We start from the raw sequence: 23,457 nt of genomic DNA, 5'->3' as shown, positions 1-23,457 counted from the left end.
GACATGAACGGACATTTCTCCAAAGAAGACATCCAGTAGGACAGAAGATACATGACAAGATGTTCAACATCGCTCATCATCAGTGAAATACGATCAAAACTCCAGAGAGTCATCATCTCACACCAGTCAGAGGGCTCAAATTAACAACACAAGAAGCAACAGGTGTTGGTGACCATGTGGATACCAGGAAGCACTCTTACACTGTTGGGTCACTCTGGAGAAAAGTATGAAGGTTACTGAAAAAGTTAAAAATAGGGCTACTGCAGGTCCATCAATTGCATTTCTAGGCATTGGCCCGACCAATTCGGAGAGGTATATGCTGTAATGGCAGCATTATCAACAGCACAGTTATGGATAGAGCCCAAATGTTCACCAACTGACGACTGGCTAAGGAAGATGAGGTTGATATATATTACATCATATTACACTACAACATATTCCTATCATATTACATGTACAATGGAATATTACTGAGCCATAGAAAAGGATGAAACCTTGTCATTTGCAACAACGTGGAGCTAGAGAATATCGTGTTAAGTAAAACAAGTCAGTCAGAGAAAGACAAATACCGTATGATTTTGCTCATACATGGAATTTAAGAAACAATGTCAACAAGCAGAAGGAAACAAGGAGAGAGATGAAAAATCATTAAGGTATGCTGATCCCTAGGGAATGAATGGTTAGTTACCAATGGTGAGTGGGTAGCGGATGGGAGAGATGGGTGATGGGCACTAAGGAGGGCACTTGTCGTGATTAGCACTGGGTAGTATAAGAAGTGATGAATCTTTAAATTCTACACCTGTAGTTCTTTTCCCAGAGTTAGGGGTGGTGAAAGGGGAGGAGGGCAGGGGTGGGGGTGACTGGGTGGGGGGTACTGAGGGGGGTACCTGATGGGATGAGCACTGGGTGTTATTCTGTATGTTGGCAAATTGAACACCAATAAAAAATATTTATTATTAAAAAATACTTATTTGAGCTCATAAAAAAATAAATTCTACACCTGTAAGTATTACAGTATATGTTTGTCACACCTAAATGAAAAAGAAATTAGGTGCATTTCTATAGAGTAACCGTAACCAAAAGAAAATTAAGAAAATATCTCCAATTATAATAGGATCAGAAAGAGTAAGTATTTAGGAATGAAGCTAACCAAGGGCGTGGAAGAGCTGTATAAAGAAAACCATGAAATATTGCTGAAAGGCATTAAAGACACAGTGAGTGGAAAGACCATCCATACTAACAAATTAGTAGAGTTAACGTTGTTAAGCTGTCCATGATACCAAAAGGTATCCACCAATTCAGTGCAATCTATGTCAATGTCCCAAAGATGTGTTTTATTTGTTTGTATTTTGTTTTCCAGAAATAGAAATCCATCCTAAAATTCATGTGCAATCTCACAGAACCCTGAACTTCCAAAACAACCTTGAGAAAGAACAGACCTGGAGGAGAGGGATAGGATAATATTTCCTGATTTTAAATCTTAGTGTAATGCTACCGTCATCAAAACACTGTTGTACAGCATGAAGAGAGTTGTAAAGACTAACAGGACAAATTAAAGCCCAGAGAAAGTCCCCACATACCTGGTCAAATGAGTTTCGACCCGGTGGCCAAGACCATTCCATGGAAATGACAGTGTTTTCAACAAATGTGCTAGAAAAAGTGGATTCCTAACATGTAAAAGAATGAAGTTGGGGCCTAAAGAAACACCATGTACAAAAATCACCCAAGAGCTCAGACTGCCAGATTCTGAGATGGAAATGTATGGCAAAAACTTCGTGAGATGGTGTTTAGCAATAATTTCTTAGATATGGTACCAAAAGCACAGACAACAGATGACAACCTGGATTCACAAAGTTAAACCAATTTGTGCAACACATGTGTTGGAGAGGATGTGGATAATGGAGCATTTGTTCCCTGCTGGCTATAATGTAAAAATGGAAACAGAATGTCATTCCCTAAAAAAACTTAAAACTATCATTATGTTATAAACCAGAAATTCTTATTTCGAGGTACCTACCTGACAGAACTTAAATGATCTTGAAAGGTAGCATGGAAGAAACCTAGGTTCCCTCAATGGATGAATGGTTAAGCAAAACATGCTCAAAATGTACTATAGAATGTCCGTCAGCCTTAAAAAGCAAGGAAACTCTGCAATGTGGTACAACATGGTGAACCTTCAGGATTTTTGGCCTGAGGGAAATTAAGTAACAACAAAAAGGGAAAATAGTGGATAATTCTTCTTTGATGGGATACTGAGAAGTGTTCAAATTACAGAGACACAGAATATTGTACAGGGAGTATGGTAGGAAGGAATGAGCAGCTATTTAGCACTTTGTTTTGCAAGATGAAAAGAGTTCTTGAGTTGGATGGTGGAGATGGATGGATGGTAGCACAACATTATATTTAATACCATTAAGATTGTACATTTAAAAAACCATACTTTTAAAAATGGTCCAAATAGCAAATTTTATAATATGTATATTTTACAGCAATAAAAATTGGAGAGCTGAATAATGTTTATCTAAATAACATATGTTTGTGTATATTTATATATATGTATGCAGGCATAGCATGCACAGTCCTAGAGTTGAGATTTTAGGGAGTGGGGGACACTCAAGATCATATCCAGAGCATATTTCCTTGCATAGCTTCACTATGATTCAGTTTTTACAGGGGCTATAAACTTATATAAGTCTAAGAAACTGAACACCAGTATTTTTTTAAATGGCAATAAAAAACATATATTTTAGGAACATAGAACACAAAATACTTCCATTTTCTCGTTTATTCAACAGTTTTGCTGCTTCCTCAGAACATTTTCATAGAGCTGTTAAAAAGGCAGGATTTTCTTGTAAAAGTCAAAATGTATAATTTTGACTGTATAATATATACATATGTTTTCTATCACTAATAAGATTGATGGCTTATAATGACAGGCAAACTTAAAACTTGAGAAACCAAGGATGAAAATGTTTATCTATCTCCTTTGTTAACACACAGTAGAGCACAGGTCTGTTGATATGGAAATCCTGAAAGACTGGTTACCAGGACTTGCTGGCTCCACAATGAGGGCAAGACTTGATTTAAGCAAATCTTATATTCAAAGATTCCAGGAACCATGAATTAGGAAAGGGAGATTAACAACAGAGTGCAGGGATCCCTGGGTGGCGCAGCGGTTTAGTGCCTGCCTTTGGCCCAGGGCGCAATCCTGGAGACCCCGGATCGAATCCCACATCGGGCTCCCAGTGCATGGAGCTTGCTTCTCCCTCTGCCTATGTCTCTGCCTCTCTCTCTCTCTCTCTGTGTGACTATCATAAAAAAATAAATAAAAATTAAAACAACAACAACAGAGAGCAGTACACTTCATTCGTGTGCCTGAGAAGGTACATATAGGGCATGTTGCCAAGCCTCTAGTATTAGTATTGAGGTATCCTAGTGACCAACTCTTCTGTGGTTTCCAGTGAATGACAACTTTAATGCTTTGGACTCAGGGGTCTTATTAGCCTTGGTAGTATTCTCACTGGGACAGTTTATATTGCATGATCCATCTGACCCCACCAGGAATAACTAATCTTTTCAGGACAGGATCATTAAGTGAGATTCATGGACACTTACAATGCACTCACCCACTCTCCTCAGCTTAAAAGAGTTTTCAGGCCCAGCTAACCCAACATTCAAAACTTTTCAATCCTAAGATATAAATGCTTACCTCTGACAGACACCTGGGTGTTATAACATGGTAAGAGGGGGCTGTCCAAAAATTCAAATTCAAACATATCACTGTTGTTAGCCTTATTTTCATCATCCTGGTCCTCTGGTCCTGGAGGGTTTACCAAAACATTATGTCGATCTTTCTCATCTGGTTCTAATGGAAAAAAAAAGAGAAAAGGAATCAGTCCACTCCAACAAGATTTTAGGTCTTATTAATTAAATGATTATAAAGAAGCAGAGAATATTTCCTAATGATCTCTGCTTATAGCACCCACCAAACTTCTACCTACCCTTCACCCACACCAGTGAGAAATGTTATGTAATACATTCATTTCCCTGTAGATTGAAAAATAAATCATACTGCTTACCACACACAGAGCTTCCATAGATCTCCCAAGGGGCAATAAAATCATCATCACTGTGACTCCCGCGGTCACTTAAAAGATCTGGAGAGGGAACAAAAGTAACAAGATTTTTAAAAAGTTAAAACCAAAAAAAAAGTTAAAACAATTTCAGACACCTGGGTGGCTAAGGTCATGATCCCGGGGTCCTGGGATCCAGTCCCATTTTGGGCTCTGCACAGGGAGCCTGCTTCTCCCACTGCCTATGTCTCTGCTTCTCGCTCTGTGCCTCTCCTGAATGAATAAGCAAAATCTTTAAAACAACAACAAAAACATTTTAAGCAAAGTTCCAGGATACATAGTCAAAACACAGAAACTGGTTTGTTTTTCCACTAAGAATCCTACGAGAAAATAAAACAATAGCACAATTGCATCAAAAAAGAGTAAGTACTCAGGAATAAACTCAGCCAAGGGGACAAAACACTTGTATACTCAAAACTATGAAACTTTGATTTCAAAGTTCTAAGAAAGTACAGATAGATGGAAAGATATCCATATCACACACACCTGGGTTCTGAAACTTAATATTTAAAATTTGCTGACCCAAAGCAAACTATAGATTGAAAGCAATCTCTATCAAAACCCCAATGACATAGTTTTGTTTAAAAAATAGAAAAACCTATTTTAAAATTCATGTGGAATCTCAAGGGATGCCAAAGAGCCAAAGTAATCTTCAAAGAGAACATAGTGGCTTCACAGTTCTCATTTCAAACCATACTATAAAGCAACAGGAATACAGACAGTATCATATCGGCTTAAAGACAGGCATATAGGCTAAAGCAAAAGAACAGAGAGCCGATAACAAACTGTGAAAATGTCTTGACAAGGCTGCTAAGGACTTCTCCTTAACAAACTGTCCTGGGAATATTGTATATACATAAAAGAATGAGGCTGGATCCTTACCTTCCACCGTAGGCACAAAATGACTCCCAATGTGTTAAAGACCTAAACATGAGACCTAAAAATGTAACCGTGTAGGGGAAAACACTCATAAAATTGCAACCCAATAGTTTCTTGGATATGACACTAAAAGAAAGGCAACACAATAAAAGGCAGCAAAATGTGCCTTTAAACTTAAAAACTTCCGTGTATCAAAGTAAACATTACAGATGTAAAAGACAGCCTGCTGAATGCGAGACAATATCTGTAAATCATGTATATCAGGAGGGGCAAATCATGTATATCAGCCAGAATATAGAAGGAATTTTGGCAAGAAAGAAGAAAGGGAAGGAATAGAGGGGGAGAGGGAAGCCAAATATCCCGCAATTAAAGCATGAAGAAAGGACTTGAATAGACAACTCTCCGAAGACAGGAATGATTATTAATAAGCACACAGAAAGATAGTCAACATTATTCATCACTAGGGAAAATGAACAATGACATATCACATTCTATCCATTAGGATGGCTACAGTGAAAATTACAGGAAACAACAGATGTTGGTGAGGATGCAGACAAACAAAGGGGAACCCTCTTACACTGTTTGTGGGCATACAAGCTGGTGCAGAAAGGTAAAAACAGAGATACCCTAGGAACCAGCAATTCCAGTTCTGAAAACATATCTCAGATAATTGAAAGCAGGATCTCAGCTAATTGCATATTCATTACAACATTACTCACAATACCTAAGAGGTAGAAGCACCTCAAATACCCATCTTCACATGAATAGATAAACAAATGTGGTATATACATACAATGCAGTATCATTCAGTATATTTTTAAAAAGAGTTCCCAGGGGATCCCTGGGTGGTGCAGTGGTTTAACGCCTGCCTTTGGCCCAGGGGGTGATCCTGGAGACCCGGGATCAAATCCCACATCGGGCTTCCGGGGCATGGAGCCTGCTTCTCCCTCTGCCTGTGTCTCTGCCTCTCTCTCTCTCTCTCTCTCCCTGTGACTATCATAAATAAATAAATAAATAAATAAATAAATAAATAAATAAATAAATAAATAAATAAATGAGTTCCTGGATTTGATTTATTTTTAAAAATATATAGGACTCATTTTGGTGTGGATTTATGTACTAAAATTAGAATTTGGTACCAAAAACTCAAAAGTTTTTATTTTAAAACAAACCATACTGCTTTTATCTTGATTCAAGATGGAAAAAAAAAACTAAAAAAAACTTTATATTTGGAAAAAGAAAGGGAGAGAGAGATTCTGACACACATAAAAACATGGATGATTTTTTAAAGTATTATGCTTAGTGAAAGCCAGTCACAGAAGGTCAAATATTAAAAAAATAAAAAAAAGAAGGTCAAATATTGTAAAGTATCAAAACTAGCCAAAATCACACAAAATTAAAAGGAATATTATCTACCAGAGTCTGGAGGGAAGGGGAAGGGAAATTAGTGTTTAATGGATGCTCTATAAAATGAAGATGTTCTAGAGATGCTACATAGTATCAATATATTTAACACTGCAGAGTTGTACACCTAAGAATGTGTAAGAGAGGGATGCTTGGGTGGCTCAATGGATGAAGCATCTGCCTTCGCCTCAGGTCATGATCCCAGAGTCCTGGAACAGAGCCTCTCATTGGGCTCCCTGCTCAAATGTGAATCTGCTTCTCCCTCTGCTTCTGCCTGTCCCCCCATCCGTCCCCACACCCCACTCATGCTCTATGTGCCTCTCTCAAATAAATAAGGGAAATGTCCCAAAATTTTTAATGTATAAGAAAATGTAAAGTTATATGTTTGTAACCACAATTAAAATGAATTTAAAAATAACAGAGTAAAATTTGCTGATAGAAAATAATGCAGACAGAGTTGGGGCATTCTCCTATGAATTTGGAAGAGGCTAGCATGTCATTTCCTGCACATCTGAGAGAATTCTCTTGCTGCACATAATTACAACTCTCAAACAAACTAAAAGAATAGTTTGGCCCTATCTGGTAAGAATCTGCACACCAAATCACTGCTATTAGCTAGATATGGGTCATCTCTAACACTAGTAGTACTCCACAAACACCAGATTGCAACCTAAGAATTGCTTAGCTTCCAGATGCAAAAATAAAGGAGCACTGCATTTCCCTCTCTCTTCTTTGACACTAAGATGTGTTTTTTTTCCACCATTAGACTAACAAGATAAATGAGGGTTTATTACCATCCGAGTCAGTGGCATTGTTTGACAGTAAGTGAATGATAAGAAATTTAACTATACACATTCCTCGCATTCAGAAAAAACTTGTGCTGTGTTTTAAGGATCCTCTAATGACTGTGCCTTAAACAACAGCTTTTGTGCTAAAACCCATGGAATCGCTCTAATAATCTCAAGACTGGGGTGTTTGAATCTCTGTTATCTCCTGGACTTGAAACATAAAGATACCCAACCTACTTTCATCCTGGAACCATGGCCCAGGTCATCAGTAACCTCGCTGATTAGGCTCTGGCACTGGTGAATGCTGCTGTGACTTACTGGAAGCCTTGACTGACCACATTTTGGCACTATGCCTGTTGAGCTGGTTCCTCCAACACTTGCTGAGATACCTACAGCTATTAAGAGCTTGAACAAAATTGTTCAAGAGTGCTCAAACTGGTAGCTTTAAACAGCTCATGGTTAAGGAAGCTCAGCTGAATGGTTTGGTGGCCAACAAGGTGTGGATGTGGTTTGATGTTGGCAAGGTCACAGGTAAGCATACATACAGGCTGTAATGTGGAAGACCAATCCTTAACATCTCTTTCTTTTTTTAAGTTTTTTTTTCTCTTTCCAATTTTTATTTATTCATGATAGTTACACAGAGAGAGAGAGAGAGAGGCAGAGAAGCAGTGAGAGAAGCAGGCTCCATGCACCAGGAGCCTGACATGGGATTCGATCCGGGGTCTCCAGGATCGCACCCTGGGCCAAAGGCAGGCGCTAAACTGCTGTACCACCCAGGGATCCCTTAACATCTCTTCCTATGTGGCTTATTATCTGAGTGTTCTTGGGCTCTGTGTGGCCAGACTGGTATTTGAATAAAATAATGTATCAAAAAAAATACCTATCTTTAAAGTGCACATGTAGAACATGCATATATTTAGGAAATCTTTGTAAACATTAATACAAGTAGGCCAAAGTAAGTGTAGAAGCAATAGCTGATCACCAAACTAATTAGCTTAAGTAGAATACTGTCTTATACCACACAAAAGGCAAACACTGCCATCCTAAAATTTAAAGCTTTTTAATTTCTATCTTGTAAAATGTAAATCAGCTATCATTTGAGTTTGGATAAAGAACACTTCTTAAACTTTGCCATTCCTGTTTCCTGAAGTGACCTACCTGCCAGAAACATTTCCATAAGATCGCTGTGAGTCCTTTTCATACCTGAGAATGTAGCCAAAGTGGGGTCAGAACCATAGAAGGGGAGCAAGCGGACAATTTTCAAGTGATCATTCTCAACTGCATCATAGATCAGCCTAGGAAGAGACATGCAGGTGGATGAAAGTGTGTACAGGTGTTTCTAACATTGTTTCTTTTAATAACAGGCAAAAGAGGGTGGGTGTGTACCAATCACGATAAGCCTCCTACAGTACGTGATATGTCCCCAAGATATAGGTACTGTTGAGTCATTCTGCAGATCAGGAAACAGATATGGTGACACCCAAGATTAGAGGTGATAAATATTCTTATTTCTATCAGGACCATTATATGGCTTTTGAAGGAATTATTTCCAAACTAATTCTCAAATGCAAATCTATTTTAATTCAAGACCCTAGTTCAAGACAAAAGTGAAAACATTCAAGGACATCAAAGCAGGGATCCCTGGGTGACTCAGTGGGTTTGGCACCTACCTTCAACCCGGGGTGATCCTGGAGTCCTGGGATCAAGGCCTACATCACTCTCCTAGCACGGAGCCTGCTTCTCCCTATGCCTGTGTCTCTGCCTTTCTCTCTGTGTGTGTGTCTCTCATGAATAAATAAATAAAATCTTTATTTTATTTATCTTTGATGTCCTTTTCAAAACAGTGACAGACTCCATAAAGGTTACTCACAGCGGGGGGTAGGGTGGAATCCCACCAAAATGAAAATGAAACCAAGACAAGAAACAATTGGTATTCAGTTTCTACAAAGACTTACTTCAGTTTTTAGGGAAACAAAAGCAAAAATGAACTACTGGACTTCACCAAATTAGAAAGCTTCACAGCGAAGGAAATGATCAACCAACTAAACAGCAACTTGTAGAATGGGTGAAGATATTTGCAAAAGAGGTACCTTTATACCTTTCCCTCAACCCCCATTCTGGTTACTTCTCTCTGATCTCTTTTTCTGAATTAGATTTTTTCTTCATTTTTTTCATTTTGGATTCCACACATAAGGGAATATATGCCATTCTCTGTCTCGCTGATTTTCACTTGGCATAATGCTTTCAAAGTGCAGTACCATTACCTCAGGTAGCAATATTTCCTTTCCTATGGATGACTCATATTTCATTCTACAGCTAACACTTATTTATCCATTCACCATTGATGGGCACGGAAGTTTTCACCTCTGGGTTGTTCAAAATAGTGTTTCCTGATCATGGAGGTGCAATCAATACCTAGCCATATTCTGTTTTCTCCGGATTTCATCCCAGAAGTGGAATTGCTTGATCATAGGGTAGTTCTGTTTTCAAATTTTGAGGAACCACCATATGTTTTGCATAGCAACTGTAGTAATCCGCGATCACAACAACAGTGCCCAAGGGTTCCCTTCACTCTACATTCTCAGCAGCATTTCTTTTGTCTTTTCGATGATAGCTCTTCCAATGGATGAGATGTTATTTCTCATTGTATTCTTGACTTGCATTTTTCTGATGATTAGTCATGTTGTCTACCGGCTTATCATGTGCTTATTTGCACTAGGAAAATGCGAGAGCACTGTGTACTGCGTCTGAGGTTCAGTGACAAGACCAGCCTCCACCTGACAGGATCCTCATTGAGATAGGCATGGATGGGTGCAGGGTCACTCTTCTGGCTGAGGTGAGGTCCCATAATTGTAAAGAGGACAGGAGGCTACAGGAAAGCAATGAAAAGGATTCTTTGTGGTTCTTTACTGTGCCTTTGGAGCCCATAGGTCCTGCTCCTTTGTCCTGTGATCCCGGAAAGACACTGCCTTCAGGACACACAAATAAAACTATCCATCTCTTTTATAGTGGGCTGGCCTGGGGCTGCAATGCTAGAGCTGGAGAACATGATGCAGGAGTCCTCCTTTGCAATAGTATCTAGGGACTTCTACAGAAGGAACTGCAGAGGAAAGACTCCTGCAGTGGCCACTGTGGTCATCCTCCTGCCCAGAGACAACTTGAAACTCTTAGTGGCATTTATCCCAGCAGTCGAGGTGGTTAAAAGGGGAAGAGGCTTCCATAAACTTCTGATTGATTCATTCCATAACTAGGCACTAAGCACATGGGTACTTTGGTGGGCCCATGTGTGGAGCTGAGTATACCATAAACTCCCTGCCTTTAGGCAATCATAGTCTGGAGATGGACAAAGGCACAGAAACTGCCACACATGAAACAAAAACCAAGTGCTGAATGCTACACAGGACTGTGTGCTGTGAACCACAGCTGGGAGTCATTGGAGAAAAAGTTATGAAAGGTCTCATTGATGGTGACATTGCTGAGAAGACAATAACAAAAGCGAGTTAGATCTGCACACGTCTGTGTGCGGTGTGTTGAGAAGAAAGGAACCCTGCTGCAGAAACTGACTAATGGAAGATGGTTAAGCCATAGGAGGTGAAAAAGTCAACAAGCATGGCTGAGGGGAAATGCAGAGGAGATCTTAGGAGTGGAATTAGGGCATGGAGAGATATTGAGGCCTAGCAGACTGTTAGTAGTGTATTGTTCCTCTGCTACTGAATTGCTCCAATACCTCGCATCTGACAAATTCTATATTTAACTTCTCTCTGGTTCTGTGGATGAGGAAACAAGGCACAAATTAGCTTGGTTCCTCCACCTCAAGGTATCAGAGGTAGTGGATATGGATTCATTGGAGGTTAGCCTGGAAGAGGACTTTCTGTCAAGTGGACTCAGTTCGCTGCCACATCAGACTCTATACATGACAGCTCAAAATGTCTCTGGTTGATTTTTTATTCAGATAGAGAAGAAAATGGTAAAGGGAAAGGGTCAGAAGTAGAACATGAATGAGTGGAACAGGAGAGGAAAGAAATAGGAAGTAAGATCCTATTCCCAATTGGAACTTAGATGTGACATGCCATTGTGTTAGCTGTATCACATTGGTCAGAAACCAGTCACTAAGCACCTCGGGGTGACACAGTGATATTTATGCTACAAGCAAGGATGGCTTGGAGCCATCTTGAATTCTGTGGCCCTCATTGCCCTACAAGGCAACTTATATAAATTAACAGGAAATATTGGACTGTTTTCCTACAGAAGATGACCATGTCTGCATCTTGGAGCATTTCCACCCCATCATGGTGCCCTCATTGAAATGAGACCAGGGGGAAAGTGACCATTGTGACATTACATTGTTGGAATCCAAGCCACTATCTAGTGGTACTCCATGCTGCATCCCACATCTTCATGTCAATCTCCAATCCTTCAGTTTGTGCCTCAGACACACAGGATACCAGCCCACATGCATTATAAATATCATCTATAGACACTTGATAATATCCCTAGGATGTAAATTCCAGCCTGATTCTACCACAGTGCAGTTTGGGAAACTGGGGAGTAAGTGAGAGACAGGGGGTTAGATAGGACACAGAACCAGGAAAGTAAACAGAATAATAAAACTCTGGATTCAGCTCAATATCCTCAAAAGTAGGACGTTACTTGCATTTTCAGAGAGTTTTGGCTATGGCATTTTTGGTTCATGATGTACAGTTTAGGAGATAACATGGGATAAGCAGTCATCGGCCAAGAAAGGGTTCTGGATAGGTCTCACTTTAGGAAGGGGTCCAGGTGTTGGGATCTTGAAAAAGTGACTTCACTCTACTTATGTTGGAATCATGCATAATATATTTCAGGTTTTTGAGGAGTGCGGGTGATTTGTTTGTTTCACACAAAGCAGTGAGTATGTTTGCATTTTACTATTATTTTTATTATTTCGCCAACTCCTCCAAATATCCTTTGTAGATTCCAGCTCCACTGTCCCTGCAGAACGTCTCCAAGCCCTTACAAATCATTACACTAAGAAGGGTGATGTAATACAAAAAGAACGGTGGGAAGACACCCTTTTAAATGTTCCATTATAAAGTGTCATCTGTCAGAACACATCATATTATTATACGCCCAACTGGTCATAGGCTGTGTCCTAATAGATCTTTATATTACTCCATAAATGAGGTGGGAACTGCCACAGTAATTCAGACTTTCAAGGCCCTTGGCACTTGACCTGAGGCCATTCTCTTGCCATTTCTGCCGTGCTGCAAGGAAAAACATATGTGTCCCCACAGACTGTTTTAGTTGCTACATCTGCTATAACCTGGGACTCCAGATTAGGGGGAAGACCTCTAATGTCCAAAAGTCCTGGGCCAGCAGTTCTACAGATAAGTGACCACCCCATACACAGCACAGGGCTTGAGGCTGGCACCTACAATCGGTATATTTTGGGAATATCACTGCTCCTCTCTGAGATTACTTTTCCCTCCTCTGAAAAGCGCTGTGGTGAAAGGATGAACCTCATAGGGCTATTGTAGGAAATCCCAGGAGAAAACATGGCATAGACTTATATAGTGTCTGGTCCTGTATATAGGACTGCTGGGCATCTTCATGTGTAGCAGTTCTCTCTCCCAGTGAAGAAGTTCTCCACATCAACCCTCATGGCACTCTGGGTTTACAGAAGCACCTGGAAAAGAGGCAGTTTTCCTCTTTCCTGTTGGTGAAGGACTTACATGATTCCAAATACTTGGTCCTGCTACTTGTCCTTTATGGGCCCAGAGTAGAGGTCACTGAGGGAAGGCAGAGCAGCTCCAGTCCTACTCAGTATATGGAAAGTGCTGGTTGGGATTCCTTCATCCAATAATATAGATTAAGCATCTACTATTGCAGACACATTTCTAGTCACTAAGATCATTGAAGGAATATAGTTGATAGAGTGTCTCAGTCTCAAGTCTAATCAGTCTCCGACAGTCAATCACAATACCCTCATAGGCACGCATGTCTATAGTTTGTTAAATGAGACATCTTCATGGATGCCTCATAAGTTGAATGGATTCACCCACATTTAACCATTAGGATGGATGATAAGATCAAGTAAAGGCCTGGGGTGGCTCAGTTAGGCCCATGCCTTCAGGTTAGGTCATGATCCCAGGGTCCTAGTTTTGAGCCCTATACTAGGCTCCCTGCTCAGTGGGAAGCCTGCTTATCCCGCTTCCTCTGCTGCTCACCCCACTGATTCTCTCTCTCTGCAAGAGAGGACAGAGGAGAGGAACATGCGTTTCCTGGGCAGAAAACAGCTGCTAGGTGTTGGAAGCCTGAAGCATCTTTTGTGTACAGAACCCAGGTTATAGCAGGCAAGATGAGAAGGAGAGTACTGTGGACCAAAATCAACTTCAAATATGGTAGTCATGAACCCAAGGGCCTCTTTCAGCTGGCTTCCTTTTTACCAGATTTCTCTTCAGCTGCCCTTGTGGCCTGAATTGGAGAACATGGTTTTGAATGGGGCTATCCTCTTGCAATGATATCCAGGGAGGACCCTAATGTCTTTTGGCCCCGTTCATATGGGGGACTTTATTTGCAGAGCTGCACCCAGGAGATCACAGAGGATATGGTCTGTGCCTTCAACACTTCTAACTCCCTAGACCATTATCAGGTGCACCAGGCAAACATGGATCAATGCGGTTCTGAGGTGAGAATGGCAAGAGGGTTCTCTGTACAACTATGGCCCTCAGAGGAACATGGAGAGAAACTTGGGGCCTTTCCATAATGTTTCCTCATGAGTGCCTGAGAAGCAAAACTGCAAACAGATCTGAAACTCCCCTACTAACCTCCAGCTACATATGAGGTGGGAAGACACTCTTAACCTATGTTGGAATGGTGCAGAATATTTGCATGTTATTGAGAAGTGGGGGTGGTTTGTTTCACACAAAGCAATGAGTATCTATGAGTTTTACTATTATTTGTTATTATTTCACCTACACGTCCCAACTATTCTGTGTAGAACCCAGCTCCACTGTCTTTGCAGAAATTAGTAAATATCCTTAAACAGAACGTTTTTGAGCCTTTACAAAGCATCAGACTAAAGAGGGTGATTTACAAAATAGGAAGGGTGGGATGAAACCTTTCTATGTGTTTCTCTAAAACTTGTTCATCAGAACATATCAGATCAATGTAGGCCCAACAGGTCATGAGATGTGTGCTTATATATCTCTGTAATTCTCCAGAAATGAGGCCGCCTACAACAGTTATTCAGACTTTCAAGGCCCTTGGCACTTGACTTGATGACATTCACTTGCCACTTCTGCAATATTTCAAAGAACATCTTATATTCACACAGACTCTTTTAGCTGCTAGATCTGCCATAACCTGGATCCCCAGATTAGAGGGAAGGCCTCTGATGCCTCCTAACCCCCATATCAGGCTCTGTCCATTTTGTAGAGATCCACACAGCAAATATTGGATGATTTGCTCCAATGGTCCAATTACTTCATTTCCCCTGACAAGAACAGATGCATCAAACCAACAACAACTTCAATTGCCGGTCTGGGGTGAGAACAGGTCGCATTCATGGTCAAAACCAAGACTCACAGATGATCAGGGCAAGGCAAGAACACATACTGGAAACAATTTGCTCCCCTGGGGCCTGAGGAAAACGTGGTTCTCCCCTGACACTTCCTTCCTATGTCAGGAACAGACCTAGCTACATCACCTTTGAGGAAATGCCAAGCAGCCTATGCTTTTGTCTATTCTCAGGCCAAATGTATGTGACCTTGAGCACCATTTGAGATTTAAACCCTCTCTGTTCTATCTGCAGTGGGGATGTTTACTGATGACTCAATGGCATACTGCTCTTCGTAAAACTCTGAGTTGAGAGAAATGCTGTTGATGTTCAGCTAACAGAATGTGTTGAAATTACTAACGGTTTCCATGTCTCCCCTCAAACCAGTGGTACTTTGAAGCCTAGAACCTTTTTCTGTGTGGGCAGTGAAGTCCTTTGTCCTGTACAGATTCCCAAGGGTATGGAAGTCTCTCGTCTGAGCACCAGACTCTTTTATTCTCAATGGTTTGTTGTTTTGAAGCTAACTGCAGTGGCCCTCCTTGCATCTCTAGTGCGAAAAGCATTCAAAACTGTCCCTGTGTGAGGCATGGACCATGCTGACACTGAAGGAAGGCAGAATAGATACTTTGTACAACCTTGGTGTCTTCTTTTCAGGATAGAGGCCTCTTAAACAATATCATCATTTGCTTTATCTACAGCTGTTCACCACAATCCAACAGGTCCCCTGCAGGCCGTTCCAAAGTTGAGTGATTACCCCATGCACAGCACATGGGGTGAGGCTCGGCTGTACTAACGGTATGTTTTGGGAATGCCAGTGAACTTATCTGAGCTTCATTCCTTCCGATGAAAAGTGCAATGGTGAGAGATAGAACCTCATGGGGCTACTGTGGGAAATCCTGCGAGAAAACATGGCATAGATTTACCTGGTGCCAAGCCCTGTAGAACTGCTGCTGGGCATCTTAATGTGTAGCAGTTCTCTCTCCCTAGAGAAGAAGATCACCACATCAACCCTCATGGGCTTGTGGCACTCTAGGTTTACAGATGCACGTAAAAGCAAGTTTTTCTGTTGGTGAAGGACTTATCTGATTCCATCTACCTGGTCCTGCTACTTGTCCTTTATGGGCCCAGAGTAGAGGTCACTGAGAGAAGGAAGAGCAGCTCCAGTTCCACTCAGTATATGGAAGGTGCTGGTTGAGATTCCTTCATTTAATCATGTAGTTTAAGCACCTACTATAGCAGACACATTTCTAGTCACTAAGATAATTGAAAGAATAGAGTAGATAGACTGTCTCTGTCTCAAGTTTAATCAGAGTTTCAGACAATCACACCAGATGTCATAGGCACACATGTCCATAGTTTGTTGGTTGTTACATCCTCATGCTGCCTCATGAGATGAATGAATTCTTCCACATTGGATCAATCGGATGCACAATATCAAGTAAGTGTACTGGGTGGCTCAGTCAGTTAGGCATCTGATTTCAGGTCAGGTCATGATCCCAGGGTCCTGAGTTGGAGCTCCACATTGGGCTCCCTGCTCAGTGGGCAGCCTGCTTCTCCCACTTCCTCTGTTGCTCACCCTGATTATTCTCTGTCTCCAAGAAATTAATAAATATCCTTAAAAATGTGCAAAGATCAAGTAAAACTGATTAGTTTTTGGTTCCAGAAAGAGAACATTGATGGCTGCACAGAGAACGTTGGGAGACTACAGGGGTTGTGGCTGGGAGCAGCTCTCAGAGCCCAGGATCTCATATCTCTTGAGTTCAATTGTGTGGGCCTCACTTTGGGAGCATCCTGTGAAAAGGTAAATGAGTCAAAGGGAGAATCAGATGGGTCCCTAAATGGAACCCAAACCTCAAAGCTAACCCTAACTCTAACCCGAACCTAACGCAACCCTAAACCTAACCCAAACCTGAACCCAAACCCTAACCCGAACCCTAAATCTAACTTGAACATAAAACCTAACACGATACCTATCCCCTAACCCAAACTAAAACCCAAAACTTGACCCTAACCCTAACATGAACCATTATCCAAATTTTAAGCGAGCACTAGGTGAACTTTATCAGTAACCTATTGCAACCCTAATCTGACCCGAACCTGATCCCGAACCATGACCCTAAAGCTTACCCTACCCTAAACCCTAAATCTCATCCCTAACCCTAACCATAAAGCTAAAACTAACCCTTATAGAATGCCCTAATCCTAGTCCTCAACCTAACACTAAACCCTAAACCCTTATATTAAACATATCCCTAAGACGAACGCTAACCATAATTCCAGTTGAACTTAGATGTGACATGTTATTGCGTTGGCTGTATCGTATTGGTCAGAAGCAGTTACTAAGCACCACGAGTATATGCAAGGATACTTATGTCACATATCAGGATATCAGGGAGGCATTGTGAAGGCTGTGGCCCTCAGAGGACAAAGTGAGTAACTGGGTTTCATTCTATATATAACATTAAAAAATTCGACAGTTTTATTGCAGAAGATGACCATGTTTGCATCTTGGAGCCTTTCCACCCCAACGTGGTGCTCCCATTGAAATGAAGACAGAGGGAAAGTGACCATTGTGATATTACATTGCTGTAACCCAGGCCACTTTCAAGTGGTACTCCAGCCACATCCCTCCCCTTCTTGTCAATCTTCCATCCTTCAATTTGTGCCTCAGATATATAGGATACCACTAACACGCATTATAAAAATCATCCATAGACACTTTATGATGTCCCTAGGAAGTATCTTCTAGCCTCATTCTACCACCGTGCAGGTGAGGACTATGTTAGTGACACCATTCATAGATAGGACACTGAACTGGAAAAACAGAGAAATAAATGTCTGAATTCAGCTCCATCTCCTCAAAGGTCAGATCTTGCATTTTCAGAGAGTTGTGGCTATGGAATTTTTGGCTCATGATGTACAGTTACGGATATGACATGGGGTAATCAGTAATCTGTCAAAAAGGGGCTCTGGATAGATCTGACTGAAGGAAGGGACCCCAGTCCTGGAATCTTGTAAAAATAACTTCACTTTGTTGGTGACAGACCCACAAATGACTTAGCCCTCTGGTAACCAGGAACCTACATTCTAGAACTTCCTGCTTTCCAGCTGATATAAATAGAGATGGTCAAGAGAACAAGATGTTCTGTTGTGGTATTCCTACTTTCAGGTGCTCTGGACTGGTGCACAGTGTCACTGCTAAAGTCACCTCTGTCTCTTCTCCAAAGCTTCTGTTTATATGTTAGGAGACAACAGATACCATAAGAGAACGTGGGGCAGCCCACTGGAGAGCTGTCCACACTGTGATCTCAGCTGAGTGGGCTCACAAATGTTACTCCTCACTGAGTGTGTTCCTGTGTGTATATGTGTCCGTGAGTATGTTTTCGTGTTTTGCGAGGACAGAAGAGAGGAACACTCCCCTCCTGGGCAGATAACAGCTGCCAGGTGTTGGAAGCCTGACACATCTTTTATATTCAGACCCCAGGTCAGAGAAGGCAAGATGAGAAGGTGGCCCAAGTTCAAATTCGTATATATTAGTCATGAGCCCAGACTCTCTTCCATCTGGCTTCCTCCTTGCCAGATGTCCCCTCAGCTGCCCCTCTGGGATGAGCTGTTTGGTTATACTGATATTAGTAAAAGCCCTTAGTTGAGAGAATGCTGTTGTTGCTAAGCGAACAGAAAAATGTATTGACACAACCAATGGTTTCCATGTTTCCCCTCAAACCTGTGTTACTTTGAAGTTTAGAACCTTTTTCTGTGTGGGCACTGAAGTCCTTTGTCCTGTACAACTTCTGAGAGGATTGGAGTCTCTGGTCTGAGCGTCAGAACCTGATTTTCCCAGTAGTTCATGGTTTTTAAGCTGACCACAGTGCCCCTCCTTGTGTCTCTGTGTGAAAAGGAATCATCAACCCTGTCCTTGGGTGAGGCATGGAACATTCTGATGATGAAGGAAGGCAGAATAGATCATTTTTTACAATCCCTGGTGCCATCCTTCCAGGATAAAACATCTCAAATATTCCTTTCAATTACTGTATCTACCAGTATTCAACACAGCCCAATAGGTCCTGTGCCAGCAGTTCCAAAGGTGAGTGACCACCCCATACACAGCACAGGGTGTGAGGCTTGCCTCTACTACCAATATGTTTTGGGAATGTCAGTGAACCTCTCTGATCTTCCTTTCCCTTCTCTGAAAAGTGCTGTGGTAAGAGCATGAACCTCATGGGGCTACTGTGGAAAATCATACGAGAAAGCATGACATAGACTTACATGGTACCTGGCCCTGTAGAAAGGGCTGCTGTGTATCTTTATGTGTAGCAATTCTGTCTCCACAGCAAAGACGCTCTCCACATCAACCCTCATGGGTCTGTGGCACTCTGGGTTTACAGAAGCACATGGAAAGTAGGCAATTTTCCTGTTGGTGAAGGACTTCTGCGATTCCATCTAGCTGGTCATTCTACTTGTCCTTCATGTGCACAGAGTAGATGTCACTGAGGGAAGGTAGAGCAGCTCCGGTCCCACTCAGTCTATGGAATGTGCTGGTTGGGTTTACTTCATCCAATAATATGGATTAACCACCTACTATTGCAGAAACTTTTATAGTCAGTAAGATCATTGAAGGAATACAGTTGATACAGTGTCTCAGTTTCAAGTCTAATCAGAGTGTCAAATAGTCAATCACACTACACCTCGCAGGCACACATGTCCATAATTTGTTAGATGAGACATCTTAATGGCCACCACATGGGATGAATGGATCCACCCACACTTCGACCATTAGGATGGATGATAAGATCAAATAAGGGCACTGGGTGGCTCAGTCATTTAGGCCTCAGCCTTGTCAGGTCCTGTGTTTGAGCACTACATTGGGCTCTATGAGAACCTGTTTCTTCAGCTCCCTCTGAAGCTTGCTCTGCTTATTCTCTCTCTCTCTCTCTCTCTTTCTCTCTCTGAAAGAAATTAATAAATATCCTCAACAATTTTTGTAAAATCTCAAATAAAACTTTGGTTGTTCTTTGGATCTAGAAGGAGAAGCTTGATTTCTCTACAGAGCAGGATGGGAGACTGCAGGTGTTGTGACTGGGGAATGACTCTCAGAGCCAAGGGTCTCATTAATCTCTTGAGTTGCATTTGGAAAGTTTCACTATGCGGGGCTTCCTGTGCAGAGGCTAATGAGTCAAATGGAGCAGCAGATGGGGTTCCTAAACCAATACCAAACCCTAACCCTCATCCTAACCCAAACTACTAACTCTAACCTAACCTGACACCTATCCTGTAACCCTAACCCTAACCCTAACCCGAATCCTAACCCAAACCTTAATAGAAACCCTAACCCGAACCCGACCCTAACATGACCAAATCCAAACCAAAACCTATCCCTAACCTTAACCCTAACGCTAAAACCTAATCCTAATACCTAACCATAAACCATAAACCCTAACCTTAAACCCTAACTGTAACCATCACCCTAAATCTTAAACCAAACCCTAACCCTAAATCCTAATCCTAACCTTAACTCTCACATTAACCCTAACCAAAGTTCCAATTGGAACTCAGCTCTGACATGCCATTGTGTTGGCTGTCATATTGGTCAGAGGCCAGTCACTAAGCACCTCAGGGGGACACAGTGATACTTATGCCACAGGTAAAGATTGCTGGGAGCCATTTGAGAAGGCTGCAGCCTTCAGAGGCATCTGAGGCAACTGGTACTCATTCTAAATATAAGAGGAAACAATTAGACAGTTTTATTACAGAAGATGACCATATCTGCATCTTGGAGCATTTCACCCCATCATGGAATTCTTCTGCCTTCAGGTCAGGTCATGATCCCAGGATCCTGGGTTAGAGCCCGCTTTTACCGCTCCCTCTTCTACTCACCCTGCTTATTCTCTCTCTCCAAGAAATTAATAAATATCTATAAAAATTTGTGTAAAACATCAAGAGATACTTTGATTGGACTTTGGATCCAGAAATAGAACCTTGATGACTCCAAAGTGCACGTTGGGAAAGTACAGGTGTTGTGGCTGGGGACCAACACTCAGAGACCAGATGTCATATCTCTTGATTTCCATTGAGAGGGCTTCAGTTTGGGGGCCTTCTGTGAAGAGGCAAATAAGTCAAAGGGAGCAGAAGAAGGGTTCCCTAAACCACAACCAAGCCCTCACCTTAACCCTTACACCAACCCCTAAAATGAACCTTTATTGGAAACTTAACCTGAAACCTAACCCTAACCACTAAATGAACCCTAACCTGAAACCTTACACCCAACCTTAACTAGAGCCCCAAACTTGAAACTAACCATAAGCCTAACCCTAACAGGAACACTAACCCGAACCCTAACCTTAACACTAGTCAAACACTAACAAAAACATCTACTGACCATAACACTATATGAACTCAATCTTGTGAAAACTAGATCCCAAAAAATAACATTTAACCTAACCCTAACACCAAACCCTTCACCTAACCTCAATCCCTGAACCACAAATCCTAACCCTAATCCCTAACCCTTACCCTCATGCTAAACCCTAATTCTAATCCTAACCTTAACCCTAAACTTAACCCTAACCCTAAAACTTAAACTTATCACTAACCCTAATTATAACCATAGTTTCAATTGGACTTAGATGTAACATCCCATTGTGTTGGCTGTACTGTGTTGGCTGTATTATATTGGTCAGAAGCCAGTCACTAAGCCCCTCGGGGTTACACAGGGATACTTATGCCACAGGTCAGGATCGCTGGGAACCATTGTAAAGGCTGTGGCCCTCAGAGGCCAAAATGAGGCCACTCGGTTTCATTCTAAATAAATCAGGAAACAATTGGACAGTTTTACTAGAGGAGAAGACCATGTCTGTTATTGGAACATTTCCACCCAGTCGTGGTGCTCCAATAGAAATGAGACCAAAGGGAAAGTGACAATTGTGATTATTACATTGCTGGAACCTTGGCCACTTTAAAGTGGTACTCAATGCCACATGCCACCCTGTCTTGTAAATTTTCCATCCTTCAATTTGTGGCTCCCATACATAGGATAACAGGATACAAGGCCACAGGCATTATAAATATCATCCAGAGACACCTGATGCTGTCCTTAGGAATTAGATTCTATCCTGATTCTACCACTGTGCAGGCTGTGAGACTGGGAACTATGTGAGAGATAGAGAGCTGAGATAGCAAGCAGTAAAATAAAGGTCTGAATTCAAATCCATCTCCTCAAAGGTAGGACCTTACTTGCATTTTCAGAGATGTGGCTTTGGCATTTTTGGCTCATGATGTACAGTTAAGGAGATGACATGGGTAAGCAGTCATCTGCCAAGAAGAGGCTCTAGATAGGTCTCACAAAAGGAAGGGCCCAGGGGCTGTAATCTTGAAAAACTGACTTCACTTCCTTGGTGAGAGGTCTAAACTGATTTAGAACTCTGGTAAGCAGAAACCTGCGTTCTAGAACTTCACGATTTCCAGTTCACTTATCTGGAGATGGTAAAGAGAACAAGATGTTCTGTTGCTGTTGTCCTACTTTAAATTGCTCTGAGCTCTGGAAAGCCCAGAGGGAGAGATTTTCATGTCGCTGTCAATGTCAGCTTGGCCAACTTCTCAGAAGAGTCTGATTATGTGGCGGGAGACATCAACAGGTACCACAAGGCAACTTGGGGCAGCTCACCAGAGGTCAGCCCACATTGTGACCTCAGCTAAGCTGGCTCACACATCTTACTGCTCATTGTGTGGGTGTCTGTGTGTATGAGTGTGTGTGTGTCTTGTGTAGAAAGGACAGGGGAGAGGAACATGCCCTTCCTGGGGAGAAACTTAGCTGCCAGGTGTTGGAAGATATGTCTTTTGTGGTTAGAACCCAGGTCATATCAGGCAAGATGAGAACATTAGTGCTGGGGACAAACCTCAACTTCGGATATATTAGTCATGAACCCAAGAGTCTCTTTCATCTGCCTTCCTCTTTGCCAGATGTCTCTTCAGCTGCCCTTGTGGTCTGAACTGGAGAATACAATTTATTGGGGTGTCCCCTAGCGGTGTTCCCAGAATAGAGGTTACTGGGGGAAGGAAGAGCAACTCAAGGTCCACTCAGTAGATGGAAAGTTCTGGTTGGGATTCCTTCATCCAATAATATATCTTAAGCACCTAGTTTTGCAGACACATTTCTAGTCTCTAAGATTATTGAAGGGATACAGAAGATACAGTATCTTGGTCTCAAGACTAATCAGAGTGTCAATCAGTCAATCACTCTGAACGTTGTAGGCACCTGTTTCTTTTGTTTTTTTAGATATGACATCTTCATGGTCACCTCATGGGATGAGTGGATCTACCCACATTTCGACCATTAGGATGGATGATAAGATCAAGTAAGGGCACTGGGTGGCTCTTTCAGTTTGGTCTCTGCCTTCAGGTCAGGTTATGATACAAGGGTCTGTGGTTAATCCCTACATTGGGCTCCATGTTCAGTAGGGAGCCTGATTCTCCCGCTCCCTCTGCTGGCCACACTGTTAATTCTCTCTCTCTCTCTCCAAGAAATTAATAAATATACTTAAATATTTTTACTAGAACAATAAATATTTATATTTGTCTCTGGATGCAGAAGAACCTAATACCTCCACACAGCACATTGAGAGACTATATGGGTTTTGCCTGGTGAGCGACTCTCAGAGCCCAGGATCTCATATATCTCTTGATTTCTATTGGGAGGGCATCACAATGGGGGCTTCCTGTG

General features: G+C 41.7%; 1 pseudogene; it reads left to right on the top strand.

Moving 5' to 3' along the window:
- The first annotated feature begins 7,456 nt into the window (after positions 1–7,456).
- On the top strand, positions 7,457–10,455 carry LOC144309410 (ATP synthase F(0) complex subunit g, mitochondrial pseudogene; annotated as a pseudogene).
- The last annotated feature ends 13,002 nt before the right edge of the window (positions 10,456–23,457 follow it).

The sequence above is a fragment of the Canis aureus genome, chromosome Y (assembly GCF_053574225.1).
Source record: "Canis aureus isolate CA01 chromosome Y, VMU_Caureus_v.1.0, whole genome shotgun sequence".
NCBI lineage: Eukaryota > Metazoa > Chordata > Mammalia > Carnivora > Canidae > Canis > Canis aureus.
The sequence above is the reverse complement of the archived record's forward strand: the minus strand, read 5'-3'. Positions and strand labels throughout refer to the sequence as shown.